Here is a 15,516-nt window from a genome sequence, read left to right as displayed (position 1 = left end):
TAAGTGAAATAAACCAATCACAAAGAAGCTCCATACTGCACAATTCCATTTATATGAGGTGTCTGAACTCTTAGAACCTGAAAGTAGTATGGTGATTGCCAAGGGTTGGGTGGGGGGTGGGGATTAATGAGGAGTTTTTGTTCAATGGGCATAGAGTTTCAGGTCTGCAAGATAAAAAGTTCTAGGCATCTGTGACACAACAATGTACTTACAGATAACACTAATAGTTAAGATACCAAATTTTATGCAATATGTTTTCTGACACAATGAAAAAAAAAAAAACCCTGTTACTAACTTAGGAAAAAAGCACATAAATTAATTAAAAATATATTAGTATATGCTTACCATTAAAAAAAAGTGATATAGAAAACCATGAGACAAAAATAGAGATCCTTGCTACCCCAGCTATCATCCACGAACCAGCAGATTCAGCAACTCATGAAACAAGACAGAAAGATTTAAAGGCCCAGCCTTGACACCTTCAATCAATTTGAATTTTGTCAGGACCCCAGGTGGCTCCACTGCATGTAAAAGCACTGTTCCAGATGGTGGTGTAGGAAATCTGAGGATGGTGGCTGCGCTCCATAGGTAGAAGCCTCCATTTCAGATGGGAGAACACCAGAAGGGTCCAGGAGTGATATTTCCAACAAAGTAAAATTAATAGAATGCCCAAAGTTTCTAACTTCTTAAGAGTCATACAGACAAAAGAGATATCAAAGTTAAAATAATGAGAGTTATCTAGAAAATAAACAAAAACAAGTATTAACTCCAGGAAGAACAAATGTTGTGCCAGAAGTGAAAAGTATTAAAGTTGACGTATGAAAGTATTAGTCATGGAAAAGGAAACAAGGAATGACTGACCTAAACATAATCACTACATACATATACTGGGAATAGGAAAGAATGAGAAGTGTGAAAGAGAACAAGTACTCTAACTATTGTATCCACCCACCATTGTGCTGTGCAACAATGGCTGCAACTGAAAAAAACAAAAAACAAAAAAAAACAAGCAGTATTAATAAACAAATGGTAATCAAAGATACGGAAGTCAAGTCAAAAAATCAGCTAAAAATGTTAAAAGTCATTGCTCCCTAGAAAAGCAGAAATAGATGAGAAGCAGAGAAGTCTCTCCCTTTTCTCAAGCAATCCTGTGCAAATATTTGACTCTTTCAATTATGGACAAGTGTAAATTTGATTAAAATAAAAGCAAAACCTTCAATGAATATGCAAGTTTATGCTTAATGACAACTGTATTCAACACTGATAAAGGTTAACTAAAATATATAAATACTTTAACATAAAACAGGCATGCATAAATGTGTACGTAACATCAACTCTAAATAAAAACATGCAAGCATATGTCAATCGACACATCTCTGGAGTCGCTACCCCATCTCCTTTACTGGTTGCCCTGTGAACTGAGGCGGGGTGTATCAGGACCTGACTAAGGTCTCTCATCCTTCTCTTGCTTCCAGGCAGGTCTTGCATCCATTCCTGCTGCACAGAGGGCTCTCATCCCTGCCTTGAATCTGTTTGACAGCCCCCACAGCTGCCTCACCAATGCTCTTAGAAGGACCCCAGACAATGGTGAGGGGAACTATCTCACCTCACCACCTCCCTTCCTCAATCAGTCTGAACTGATGGCAGAAGATGTTGATGCTTGCTTTACTTATCCAGATTCCCAGTTTATTTATTCTTCATCAATTCAGTCCACATCTCCCCAGCACTTACTTCACTCCAGAAGCAGACTGACCCTCTTCTTATTTTAATGTCCATAGTTATTTTATTTTCAGTTTTTGTGGATACATAGAAGATGTATTTATTTATGGACTACATGAGATGTTTTAATACAGACATGCAATATACAATAATCACATCACGGAGAACAGGGTATCCATCCCCTCAAGCATTTATCCTTCGTGCTACAAACAATCCAATTACACACTTTTAGTTATTTTAAAATGTACAATTAGGTTTTATTGACTATAGTCACCTGTTGTTTGATCAAATAGTAAGTCATATTCATTCCTTCTATTTTTTTGTAACCATTAACCATTGTTACCTACCATCTGCCCCCACAACTACCCTTCCCAGCCTCTAGTAACCATCTTCCCACTTTCTTTGTCCATGAGTTTCATTGTTTTGATTTTTAGATTCCACAAATAAGTAAGAATATGCAATGTTTGTCTTTCTGTGACCTGCTTATTTCACTTAACATAATGATCTCCAGTTCTATCCATGTTGTTGCAAATGACAGAATCTCATTCTTTTTTATGGCTTAATAGTACTCCATCTATATATGTATAACATTTTCTTTATTCATTCATCTGTTGATGGACACTTAGATTGCTTCCAAATCTTAGATATTGTGAACAGTGCTGCAGCAAACACGGGAGTGCAGATATATCTTTAATATATTAATCTCTCTTCTTTGGGGTATATACCCAGCAGTAGGGTTGCTAGATCATATGGTAGCTCTACTTTTAGTTTTTTGAGGGATCTCCAAACTGTTCATAGTGGATGTACTAATTCACATTCCCACCAACAGTGTGTGAGGGTTCCCTTTTCTCGCCAGCATCTGTTATTGCCTGTCTTTTGGATGGAAACCATTTTAACTGGGGTGAGATAATTCACTGTTTTGATTTGAATTTCTCTGTAGTTTCATGATGTTGAAAACCTTTTCATATGCTTGCCTACCATTCATATGTCTTCTTTTCAGGAGTATCTACACAAATCTATTGCCCATGTTTTGATCGGATTATCAGATTTTTTTCCCTATGGAGTTGTTTGAGCTCCTTATGTATTCTGGTTATAATTCCTTGTCAGATTAGTAGTTTTCAAATATTTTCTCCTATTCTGTGGGTTGTCTCTCCACTTTGTTGATTGTTTCCTTTGCTGTGCAGAAGCTTTTTAACTTGATGAGATCCCATCTGTCCATTTGTGCTTTGGTTGCCTGTGCTTGTGGTATATTGCTCAAGAAATTTTTCCCCAGACCAATGTCCTGGAGATTTTCCCAATGTTTTCTTATAGTAGTTTCATAGTTTGAGGACTTTAAATCTTTAACCAATTTTGATTTTATTTTTGTATATGGCAAAAGATAGGGGGTCTAGCTTCATTCTTCTGTATATAGATATCCCATTTTCCCAGCACTATCTATTGAAGAGACTGTCTTTTCTTCAGTGTATGTTCTTGGCACCTTGTCAAAAATGAATTCATTGTAGGTGTGTGGGCTTGTTTCTGGGCCTTCTATTCTGTTCCATTGGTCTATGTGTCTGTTTTGATGTCAGTGTCATGCTGTTGGTGACTATAGCTCTAATATAATTTGAAGTCAGGTTATGGGATTCCTCCAGTTTAATTCTTTTTGCTTAGAATAGCTGTGGCTATTGTCGGTCTTTTGTGGTTCCATATAAATTTTAGGATTTTTTTCTATTTCTGTGAAGAATGCCATTGGTATTTTGATAGGGATTGAATTGAATCTGTAGATTGCTTTGGGTAGTATGGACATTTTAACAATATTTATCCTTCTAACCCATGAACATGGAGTATATTTCCATTATTTAGTGTCCTCTTCAATTTCTTTCATCAGTGTTTTATAGATTTTATTATAGAGGTCATTCACTTATTTGTTTAATTACCAGGTATTTAATTTTATTTCTGGCTATTATAAATGGGATTACTTTTTAGTTTCTTTTTCAGATTGTTCACTGTTGTAATACAGAAATGCTACTGATTTTTGTATGTTGATTTTGAATCCTGCAACTTTACTGGATTTATCAATTCCAATAGTTTTTTGGTGAAGTCTTTAGGTTTTTCCAAATATAAGATCATATCATTTGTAAATAAGGATAATTCAACTTCTTCCTTTCCAATTTGTATGCCCACTATTTCTTTCTCTTGTCTGATTGCTCTAGCTAGGATTCCAGTTGAATACCAGTGGTGAAAGTGGGCATTCTAGTCATGTTCCAGATCTTAGAGGAAAGGTTTTCAGTTTTCCTCCATTCAGTATGATACTAGCTGATGGTCTGTTGTATATAGCTTTTATTATGTTGAGGTATGTTACTTCTGTACCCAGTATTTTTAGGATTTTTATCATGAGGAAATGTTGAATTTTATCGAATGCTTTTTCAGCATCAATTGAAATGATCATATGGTTTTTAATCCTTCGTTCCGTTGGTATGATGTATCTCGTTGATTTGCACAAGTTGAACCATTCTTGCATCCCTGGGATAAATCCCATCGTCATGATGAAGGTTCTTTCTAATGTATTGTTGAATTTGTTTTGCTAGAATTTTGTTGAAGATGTTTGCATCAATATTTATCAGAGATACTGGCCTGTAGTTTTTGGTGTTGGTTTTCTTTTTCTTTCTTTTTTTTATTTATTTATTATTATTTTTTTTAATCTTTTGCTGGCTTTGGTATCTGGATAACATAGGCCTCATAGAATGAGTTTGGAAGTATTCTCCCCTCCTCTATCTTTTGGAATAGTTTGAGTAGAAATGATATTAGATGATATTAGTTATTCTTTAAATGTATGGAAAAAATCAGCAGTGAAGCCATTTGGTCCCAGGCTTTTCTTTATTGGGACACTTTTCATTACGATTTCAATTTTGTTACTTGCTATTAGTCTATTCAGGTTTGGGATTTCTTCCTGTTTCAATCTTGATAAGTTTTATATGTCTAGGAATTTGTCTATTTCTTCTAGATTTTCTAATTTATTGGCATACAGTTGCTCATAGTATCCTCTAATGATTCTTTGAATTTCTGCAGTATGAATTGTAATGTCTCCTTTTTCATTTCTAATTTTATTTTTTTGGGTCTTCTCTTTTTTCTTAGTCTAGCTACCAGCCTGAGCAACATAGCAAGACTTCATCTCTCCAAAGATACAAAAAGTAGCTGGGTATGGTGGCATGCATCTGTAGTCCCAGCTACTTTGGAGATTGAGATGGGAGGATCACCTAATCTTGGGGAAGTTGAGGCTGCAGTGAGCCATGATCATACCACTGCAACCTAGCCTGGGAAACAAAGTAAGATCCTGTTTCAAATAAAAAAATATTTAACTTGGATCAAAGACCTAAATGTAAGTGCAAAACTACAAATCTCATAGAAGAAAATGTATGCAAAATAATTATAATGTAATATAATATAATATAATACAATAAATGGCCACTCATCTCACTTTGAGACAGTGTTTGTACAATATGAGCATTATCGAGGGTAATCATAGCCTTGTGGGCTGGATTATAATGGCCATGAGAGAAGTTTGGCCAAATGAAGGAGACTTCCTTGGACACAGCCCACCATGGCAGTCTTTAGAAGAAGCACAGACACATCTAAGGGAGTTGGACATGTGCCAGGCTATATATGCCCAACAATTCGAAGGGCCAGATAAGGCTGTGTTTCTTGCAGGCATGAAAAGTTGTCACAAGAATGCTCCCAGGTTGACATGGCCTCATGTCCCTTTCAAACCTCCTTGGGGGACAAGATGTATATAATTTGAGAGAAACTATAGCTGATCTCAGAGGGATAGAAAAAGGAAGAGATGAGGTCTGCTGGATCACTAAAGGGGAAAAAGTGAGAAACAAAGTCTGCTGGACCAAAATAGGGAGGCCAAAAAGGCCCAGTTAGGATCACCAAGAAACAAATGTGGTATCATCTGATCTCAGCTGGGGCAGAGAGAAAATAAAGATTGACAACCAAATGCAGTATTGGTGGGCCTCTGGAAAGACCTGGCTCCCTTCCTAGTGCCCTGCCAGAAGAGGGAAAAGGAGAAGAAACCCTAAGTAAAAGAACTCCGGTCTCTGTGTTCCAAGGGTGAACTCCTCTCTGGCCTAGAGACTAGGGGTGGTCCCAAGGTTGCCTTCATGTACCAGCAATAGGGGGTGACCCAGAGACCCCACATGGAGCTCATAATCTGTGCAAGTCCCTGTCCCTCACCTAACAAAGAAAACACAAGCAGAGAACCTTAGCTTTAGCGGCCAGAGGTGCAGAATGCACCTTAATTCATGGGAACCCAGAGAGATACCCTGGTAAGTGGGCAGCTCTAGATGGTTATTGTAGGGGGTGAACAATCCTCCTTGGTATTGGGTGGAGTCTCCCCTGCTTACTACACTGTCTTTATCTCACCTATCTTAGAAAACATCTCAGTTATGGACATCTTTTGGGATGCACTTTACAAATGTCTGTGGTGAATTATGCCTATGAGTTTGAGCAGTAAAAGCTATTGTAAGAGGAGAGACAAAATGGCAACCTGGCACCTCCCTCCGCCACAGTGAATTATTCATGTGAAACAATATCATCTTCTTGTTGAGAGAGAAAAATAATACAAAATGTAGGCATTTATCATGCTGTGTCAGATTTGGCTAACGCCTTCCTTAGCATCACTGTACACCCTGATTCACAGGCTAATATTATATTGATATTATGCTAATTTCTGGAGACTTGTTATTGCTATATAGCAACATCTCTATGCATTGTGCATCCTACTCCAATCCAGGGGATGGGCCATCAATTTGCAAAAGATACAAGGCCCAGAATCAGCTGTAAAGTTCCTAGGGGTCACTTGGTTGGGTAAGACACCCAGGCACACTCATTGACAAAATACAATTTTCTACTCCTAAAACAGTTAAATAGTTATGTTTTCTAGGTCTTTTGTGAAATTGGTGGGTTTTCATCCCACATTTATACTGACTAGAAAGAAAGAGATTTAATTGGTGTTGGGATAAAGAACAAGAGGAAGTATTTGAGAAGAATAAAATACTAGTGGCTTAGACACAAGGCTTAGGGTCCCTGCTTCCTGGAATATCAGTGTCTTTGGATATAACCATTGGACCCTCTGGCAAGTCCAGCATAGGGAAGCAGTTCCTTTAGGATTTTAGTCACAATTATGGAAGGGTACTGAAACCTGCTATTTCCCAATTGAACAACAGGTCCTGGGGATATAGAAGGTCTTGCTACCAGTTGAATCCTCAACTGCTGCTTTCCTGGTACCAGGGGGAACAGGTCTCCTATCAAGGACCGGGTAGAAGGAATGTTTGCCAGGCCTGTATCAGCTATTGCCCAAGTCTCCACTTTACAAAAGTGCCATGCATACATGCAACAACATAGTGTCTTTTCCATGCATCCCTTAAGAGATGAACTGCATGCTATCTTAGGGCCAGTGCATTATGAGTCCAGTGCTGCCCCTATTGTGGAGCCCCCACAGGAGATGTCTCCAATGGTACATGAAGGCATGGCCCTCATTCCTGACAATGCTTGGTACTTAGATGGACAGTAGTAGCTGCACAACCACAGATAGATAGTATCTGGTTTGAGATGGGAATGCAGCAGAGCAGTCAATGGGCAGAACTCCGAGCTGCATGGTTGGTTTGTACCCGTGAGCCACCGCCTATAGTTCTCTGTACAGACAGTCTGGCAGTACTTAAGGGTCTTACAGTTTGGCTTGCCCAAAGGGCCCGAGATGATTGGTATATAATTTTAAAATCCTTATGGGCAGCTGGTATGTGGAAAGACATTTGGAAAAGTCTACAGGAACCCACTGTGGACCTAATTGCTTCAGCACACGGGTCAGGTTCACCTCCCAGAAACATGAAGGCAGACATCCTAGCAAAAATTAGAATACTGAGCTAGTTGATTAGGTACATATCACAGTGGGGATTTCAGTGCATGAATAGGCTGCCAAATAGCAAAGGGAGCCGGATTGTCTCTCTGCTATGGAGATTTAGTGGTGGCGGTAGCAAACTGCTTAATTTGTTCCTTTTCTGTACCTCTACCACATCCCACATACACCTGGACATATACATAAGACAGCCGCCTCTGTGACAGACTGTAGATAGACTATATCAGACCCCTGCCAGTAATCTTGAGACAAAAGTACGCACTAACATGTGTATACACTGCCATGGGACTGTTGCAAGCCTTCCCTTGTAAGAGCAAACCAAGCAGCCACCATCAGGGGCTTGGAGCAACTCCATGTCATGTATGGATACCCTCCACACTTTGATAGCAACCAAGGCATGCATTTCACCAGACCTGGTGTCCAAGACTGGATGCATGAAAAGGACACAGATTGGATATTTCACTTACTGTATACCACCCACCATGCAACGGGTTGATTGAAAGGAAAAATGGTATTTTTGAAGGTACAGTTTTGAGCACTCTCAAAATCCAATATCTTGCATAGTTAGACAAAGGTTTTGCCTCCAGCCATTAGAAACCTTAATTTTGTTGAGACAAATATGGTTCTGGCACCACACCAATGACTCAGGACTACCATAGAGGAGGGTCCATTAACCATAGTAGTAAAGAAAGTCCAACCAGATGCATCTCTACCCGAGCAGATAAAAGGCCAATGGCAAAGCTTATTTAGGACTCCCCAAGATCTTGAGCCAGGGGAGGAGACACCTGAATGGGGGTTGGACTAGCAACTTCCCCTATGTTGGACAGAGCATTTCTTTCCAGACAGCAAGGAATTCCCTACCAACTAAAGTGGTCTCCATCGACCCTGTTAAAGTCTGTGCCAAAACACTCCACATACAAATAAACTGGAACACAGGCCCCGGCTGGCCATTTGACATGGTCCTTTGCTGCCCCTGTAACCCTACAGATAATACCAGCGCTTTTGCCCCTCAGGCAACATGTTTGGTATACACTCCCAGCCCACAATCCTATGTCCTAACCATCAGAGATGGAGCTACCAGTCATTCTGTGTAATAGGGAAAAACTGCCTCACCAAGTACCTGCTAAACATTTTTAATTCCACCCATAGTCTTCTGTTCCTATTGCTGTTTTGCTCTACACCTCTTGGTTTGGTTCCTGAATAAACGTGGCAAAGGGCATTTTTAATTCTGTGTCTTACACTTGGCATACACATCATTGCCTGTTGTTTGTGTTGCCGCTGTGGCCCCTGCTTAACAAGTAGAAAACAAATTGATAAAATGTGTCACTCACACCATAAAAATGTCACCCACAGCCTCCTCCGAAGGATCAGGGACCAGGGGGGAAATGTGAGTCCATGAAATTGTAAGAGCTGGATTAGACGGGTGGGATGTGGCGAGAAAAGTGACTCCCTCTTGGATGCTACTTCTCCATGCTGACTTCTGATTAGCCCCAGTCCCAGGACTGACTCCTGATTCCTACTTTATTTACCGTCCCTATTGTAAGAACATTTCAACTTTGATGTTATCACACAAATTCTAGGCTATTACACATTAGCATTCTTGCCTGTTCTGGACAGTAGCCTTTGTCTTGCACAGAGCATGTATACTCTTTCTGTGTGGTATATAAGCCCTGAGTGTGGGGGTAATAAGTGCAGACACCTGCCTGTCTTGCTGCCATCCAAGATCATGCTTCTGTCTGTAAGTTCCCCAATAGAACACCCTTTACCGACAAACTAGATTTGTCTGTCTTGTTCCTTGGTTTATTGGCTCCTTTGGCATTTGGGGGGCACTTTGCATAGATGGCCCTTTCATGGAACAGAGGGTCTGTGTGGGGCTGGGAGCCCAAGTCAGCTCTTGCGGTCAGAGCCTAGAACATCTGCTGAGGAGACAGAGCTAGAGCTAGACCTGTTAGCAGAGACAGACCTGTTAGCGGAGTTGATAGCTGGGCCAGCAGGTCTGAAGTGACGCCATGGAAGAGCAGGCCAGTAACAGCTGAAGAGCTTCAGTAACTCCCACTTCTAACAAGGTCACTTCCTCTAAGAGGGACTACTGTCGTATCATAGTACACAGCTGTCTCTGCCTGGCTAATATGTAGCATTTGGGGGCATCCACACTACTGGAACAGTAGCCACGGTAAGAGTCCACTGTGCCAGCTTAATTGCACCCAACTGTACAATGAGAACATGGGGATCAGTGTGTTCTGCTACTTCTCTGCTTAGCATTCCTGATACACCTGCTTTACATAGGCACCGTGTGGCACCGTGGTGTGTGCCTGTGCTGCTTGAATCACATTTGGGTATCTATTGGAAGGCTTCTTCAGTACTGTTGTGACACCAACTACACTATGGACTGATCCCTGTCAGAAGGTAACAAAGGGGCAACGGACAGCATTTCCAGCCTAAGCCCTGGAATGTGTGCGGCATCAAACTGGTTTGCATTTGTGAGCAGGAACACAAATGCTGAACAACAGATATTCCATCAGCAAACAGAAACTGTGACTGGCTTTAAAGAAAATGGGCTTCCCTTGGTCTTGGGAACACAAGACTCAGCAGTATAGAAACAGAAATGGTTGCAGGTGGAGGAAGCACTTTTACCAGAGTCAGGAAAGCATGAATAACACAAAATCTTCAGCTTTTCCTCCCTTCTCTCTCCTGAGCTCTCTGCACCTCTGCTCTAGCAGTGATGGCAGCAGTGTGAAGAACACAGCCTCAGGGAACAACCAAGGTCCAGGATCACTAGCAAAGGTTATGAGAAACTATGACTTCCTTTAGAAAAAGAAGCGGGGGAAATGAGAGTGTCCAAGATCTTAGGAGAGGGCTGGTGCAGGCCTGGGGTGTAGTAAGTTCTGTAGCTTGTCTAGATTCACCATGCCAAGTGGGGAGGTTTCTTGGGTCAGAATATATTACAGGACAGCATCTCCACCCTCCCCTAGAGGTCTCAGAATGTCCACTGACTGTGGCTTCAGTGGTCCTTGAACATAAATTTGGTAACATGAAGAGTAGCAGATGCTGGCATGGTAAGATTACAAATGTGTATCAGAAGAATTATTTCATGGGTAACAGAAAATACAACATATAAAGGAATGAGTTAATACCACGAGAATGCCATTAGCCAAATTCAGGATGTGGATCATTCTACAGGACAAGTAACCTGGCTTTTTGGGGGAAACAGAAGCATAGGAGAGCCAGGGTGACACCATTTTAAAGTCAACTCCATTTTTCAACTAGCAAGGCATATTCCTTGCCAGTCACAACCCATGGTTCTAAGAGGTTTACAGCTGAACAAACAACTTAATAATGCCTGCAAGAACAAACACCTATGACAGACAACAGAATGTCCACATGTCCTGACATCACATTACAATATATGCTTTTAAGATTATTATAGTCGTGCTTTGACATACTAACTAAAATGCCAAGGATAACTTTCTTCAAATCAGCAAAGTACTAAATTTTGTCATGCTGTCAGAGCACCCACACATAGACATTAACTTAGCTTTTATATAGATTAAACCCCTATATTAGAAGAGTTTACAACAGAGATGGTGCATTCCTCCTTTTGCCTTCTGAGGACACCTACTCTGTATCTGAGTAACTTTCAATAAACTATATCCTTCTCACTGTACTCTGTGACTCACCTTTAACTCCTTCCTGTGCAAGATCCAAGAATACTCTTTTGGGGTCGGGATCAGGACCCGTTTTTCTGGTAACAGTTTCTCCAACAAATCAAAGGCTTGAGAAAAAAAAAAACATAGGTAGGGTGGGTGGTATGTTATAGAAGAACAGAGAATAAAGAGACATAAGAAGCAATTGCAATGTGTGGACCTTCTCTAGATTCTGTTTCAGACAGACCAATTGAAAAAGACAAGAGAGAGATTTGAATATGCATTGAGTATTTAGCAAAATTAGAGAACTGTTGTTAATTTTGTTAGTGTGAGAATAGCATGGCTTTATGTTTTTTAAAAACCCTATTCTGTGAAAGAATGCATGCTGAACTATTTAACTGTGAGATGAGTTTATAATGATATAAATGATGTGATAAATAAATCAATGGAGGAGAGGAGGCAAAATCTCCCCTGCAGAAGAACTCCAAATAAGGTAGGTAGGTACTTTGTCCTTAAAGGGAGAGCATTAACTCCCTCTTCTGGAAGTGTGAATTCTTGATATGATGTAATGAAAATGGTACTTCACTTGTGGCTTTCCTCCCCCAAATCCATAACCCCTACTTATTATGAAAACAAAACACCGAATTCTAACAGAGGAACATTCTACAAAATACCTAATTAGTATTCCTCAATAACGTCTACGTCTTCAAAAACAAGGAAAAATCTGAGGAATTGTCACAGCCAAGAAGAGCCTAAGGAGGCATGACAACTCCATGTAATAGGGTATCTTGAATGGGACCTTGGAGGAGAAAAATATTATTCGGTAAAACCCAAGGACACCTGAGTAATGTATGGTTTTTGGTTAAAAATAATGCATCAATATTGGTTCAATAATTGTAAGAAATGAACCATACTAATGCTAGATGTTAATAACAGGAGAAACAACTTCTCAATTTTCCTGTAGTTAAAACACTTCTGGAACTGAAGTCTATTTTTTAAAATTCTCCTGGAAAAAAGTGGAAACATATGAAACATGATGGACAAATGTTAATAATTATTGAATGTGATGATGGATAATGAGAAGTCATTATGTAATTCTGTTTTTGTGTATTTGAAGTTTTCTAAAATGGAAAGTTTGAGGCTGGGCACAGTGGCTCAAACCTATAATCCCAGCACTTTGGGAGGTCAAGAGTTCAAGACCAGCCTGGGCAATGTAGCGAGACCTTGTTTCTACTAAAAACAGAAAAATTAGCCAGGTGTAGTGGGCTTGCACCTGTAGTCCTACCTACTCAGGAGACTGAGGTGAGAGGATCACTTGAGCCCAGGAGGCCAAGGCTGCAGTGAGCCATGATCATGTCATTGTACTCCTGTCTAGGTGACAGAGTGAAACCTTGTCTCCAAAAAAAAAAACAAAAAGTTTGAACAAGAAATAAAGAAATATGGAGTTAAGGATAAGAAGTAGTTATTTAAAGCATTAGAGTAGCTGCTTCTTTTTAAAATTATGGTTAAAAAATATATAATAAAATTTACCATTTTGCCATTTTTAAGTGTACAGTTCTGTGACATTAAGTATATTCATGCTGTGTAACCATCACCACCCTCCATCTCCAGAACTTTTTCATCTTCCCAAACTAAATGCTATGTCTATTAAGCAACAACTCCTCATTCTCTCCTCCTCCCAGCCGCTGGTAACCTCCATTCTACATTCTGTCTATGAATCTTACTAAACTAGTTGAATCATATAAGTGGATTCATACAATACTTTTCCTTTTCGGTCTGATTTATTTAATCTAGCTTCATGTCTTCAAGGTTCATACATATTATAGGAAAATAATTTCCTTCTTTCTTCTGAAAAATATTCCATTGTATGGATCTACCACATTTTGTTCATCCCTCGATGCATATATACTCTTTTGCTTCTACCTTTTGGCAGTTGCGAATAATGTTGTTATAAACATGATGTACAAATATCTGCTTGGTCTCTGCGTTAACTTCTTTTGGGTATGTACCCAAAAGAGGAACTACTGGATCATATGTCAATTCAGTGTTTAATTTTTTGAAGAATAAAAAGTGGCCACTTCTACAAAACAGAAATTTTCAGATTAGGAGATGTGGGACAGGGAAAAGTTCCTGTCTCTGAAAACTTAGAGAAAATGTAGAGTTTTCACTATAAGCTTTGTAGAACCATTTTTAAATAAAAATGAAGTATGCAATAACACTCATTTTGTGCTAGGTACTGGAGATACATGGAGGGAGCCCTCAGTCCTCTGGGAGAAGAAGCTGGTTATAGAACAGTGTGATCACAGGTGCAACACAGAGAAGACTCCAGGGGCAAGCACAGAAAATAGCCATCGAGGGAGATGCTTTGCACGCGATGCAGAAGTGCCCTGCAGGAGGTGACGTGGGAGTGAAGGAGGAAGAGATGACATTCTAAGTTGGAGAATTGGAAGATTAAACTTGGAATGATGTCAGCACTGAGATTCTGGGATCATATTGTACAATTGGCCCCATCTCAGCACTAACACTGTGAAATCTTACCTTTCTTGTGTCTTCAAATGGTGGCCCTATATTTAGCTTCTATATCTTTCTTTGACTGAATCTCAATACTAAAATTGGTTCTAATTCCAGGGGAGGTGTTTCTCTGAGTCCTCTCTTTTGAATCTCATAGCCTAACATTTTCTCTTCATCTTGAAGACCACATTCAGGAGGGACCCTAGGAATCCCGTATCTCAGCATGTGAGGCTTCAGGCCAAGAGGAGCTAATTTGATTCTGAAAGATCTTATCTGCCTCCAGCGCTGTAAGGTCCTGATGAAATGTCCAGCACCCTTGTGGAAATTCAAGTGTCTCCATACAGGATTACATGTCTTGGAGATTATATGTAAGAAAAGCTTTAGAGATAGGTGTGTCTCAGTGATGCTGTGCAGAGTAACCTGTGGCCAAAGTCAATTCAGAAAATGCTTTTGACTCTATATTTCTCAAAAATATAAGTCTTAAAATTTGGATATTTATGGGAAAATATTACATAATTGAAGGGATAAATATAAGTATGCCAATCAGCCAAAAACATTGCATATGTTTAATGCAGATTCAAGTTTTCCCTCAAAAACTGTTAATAAACTAACAGTGCAACTTACAAATGACGAAAAGAGCCGGGATGTTTTAAAAAACTTTCCAAGTGTCAGGTCCTGGTACTTTACATTTATTCTACCTCCTAATCCTTAAAATAGGTCAAAGCTCAAGGGTTCAGATGTAACACTAGGAATTAGAAAGGTTAATAAAAGTGACATGTCCAAGACTACACTTCTAGTACTTACAGTTCACTGATGGAGAAAACATTAAAATCTGTTGGGCCTTCACTTAAAAACAAATAATATTTGTGTTATAGAAGCAAGACCTTTTTACTCACAAGTTAATAGTTTTTTTTTCTTTGGTTGGAATAAATTTATTTCATCTGTCTGTAAACAAAGTGTTTAATAGTTATAGCATTTTTTAAAATGCATATTAAATCAGATGAGTTATGACTGTATCCCAGATGTAACAAAGTGCAGGGAAAGAAATGGACAAATCAGCAACAAGATTTGTTTTTAAATCTGTACATCATCCACAAGGCCCAAACAATAGAAGCAAATACTAGAATGTCCCTAAAGTAGTGCCATTCGAAAGAAACACTTAATAGGTCAGTTAAAATCCATCTCACAATAGCAACAGTTCATTTTAACAATCGTATGGCACAGAATACATATGAAAAAAATTCATCACAAGACAGCCAAGTCCACAATAATGCAGCCTCATATAAAAACTCAAGCTGCAAATAAAAATTGGTCTTATGAAGAACAAACTGGAGACACTCCAGATGGTTATGTTGGGATACCTAATGTCCATAATGGCAACCTTTTACAATTTTACTAAAGAGTAGAGCTGGTGTGCCAAGAAAAAGGCAGGAACAAAAATCTGAGCTATTGCAATGATGGAATGTCCCCGGGGATTCAATCAGTATGGTTACTGTAAGGTCACGGGAGGAAGTGCTTTTTGCTCTTGTTTTGCCATTGCACTCTTTTTTTTTTGAGACGGAGTCTCGCTCTGTCGCCCAGGCTGGAGTGCAGTGGCCGGATCTCAGCTCACTGCAAGCTTCCGCTTCCCAGGTTCATGCCATTCTCCTGCCTCAGCCTCCCAAGCAGCTGGGACTACAGGCGCCCGCCACCTCGCCTGGCTAGTTTTTTTGTATTTTTTTTTTTTTTTAGTAGAGACAGGGTTTC

General features: G+C 39.6%; 1 long non-coding RNA gene across 1 annotated transcript in view; it reads right to left on the bottom strand.

Moving 5' to 3' along the window:
* The window catches only part of LOC712069 (uncharacterized), a 241,669-nt gene that overhangs the window by 174,954 nt on the left and 51,199 nt on the right, over positions 1–15,516 (bottom strand). Inside the window, exon 4 of the long non-coding RNA XR_013416724.1 lies at positions 11,293–11,387. This is a non-coding gene — a long non-coding RNA (uncharacterized LOC712069). The remainder of the gene's footprint in view (positions 1–11,292; positions 11,388–15,516) is intronic.

This window comes from Macaca mulatta, chromosome 4 (genome assembly GCF_049350105.2).
Source record: "Macaca mulatta isolate MMU2019108-1 chromosome 4, T2T-MMU8v2.0, whole genome shotgun sequence".
In the NCBI taxonomy this organism is placed as follows: Eukaryota; Metazoa; Chordata; class Mammalia; order Primates; family Cercopithecidae; genus Macaca; species Macaca mulatta.
Note: the sequence above shows the minus strand (reverse complement) of the source record. Positions and strands in the feature narration are given on the sequence as shown.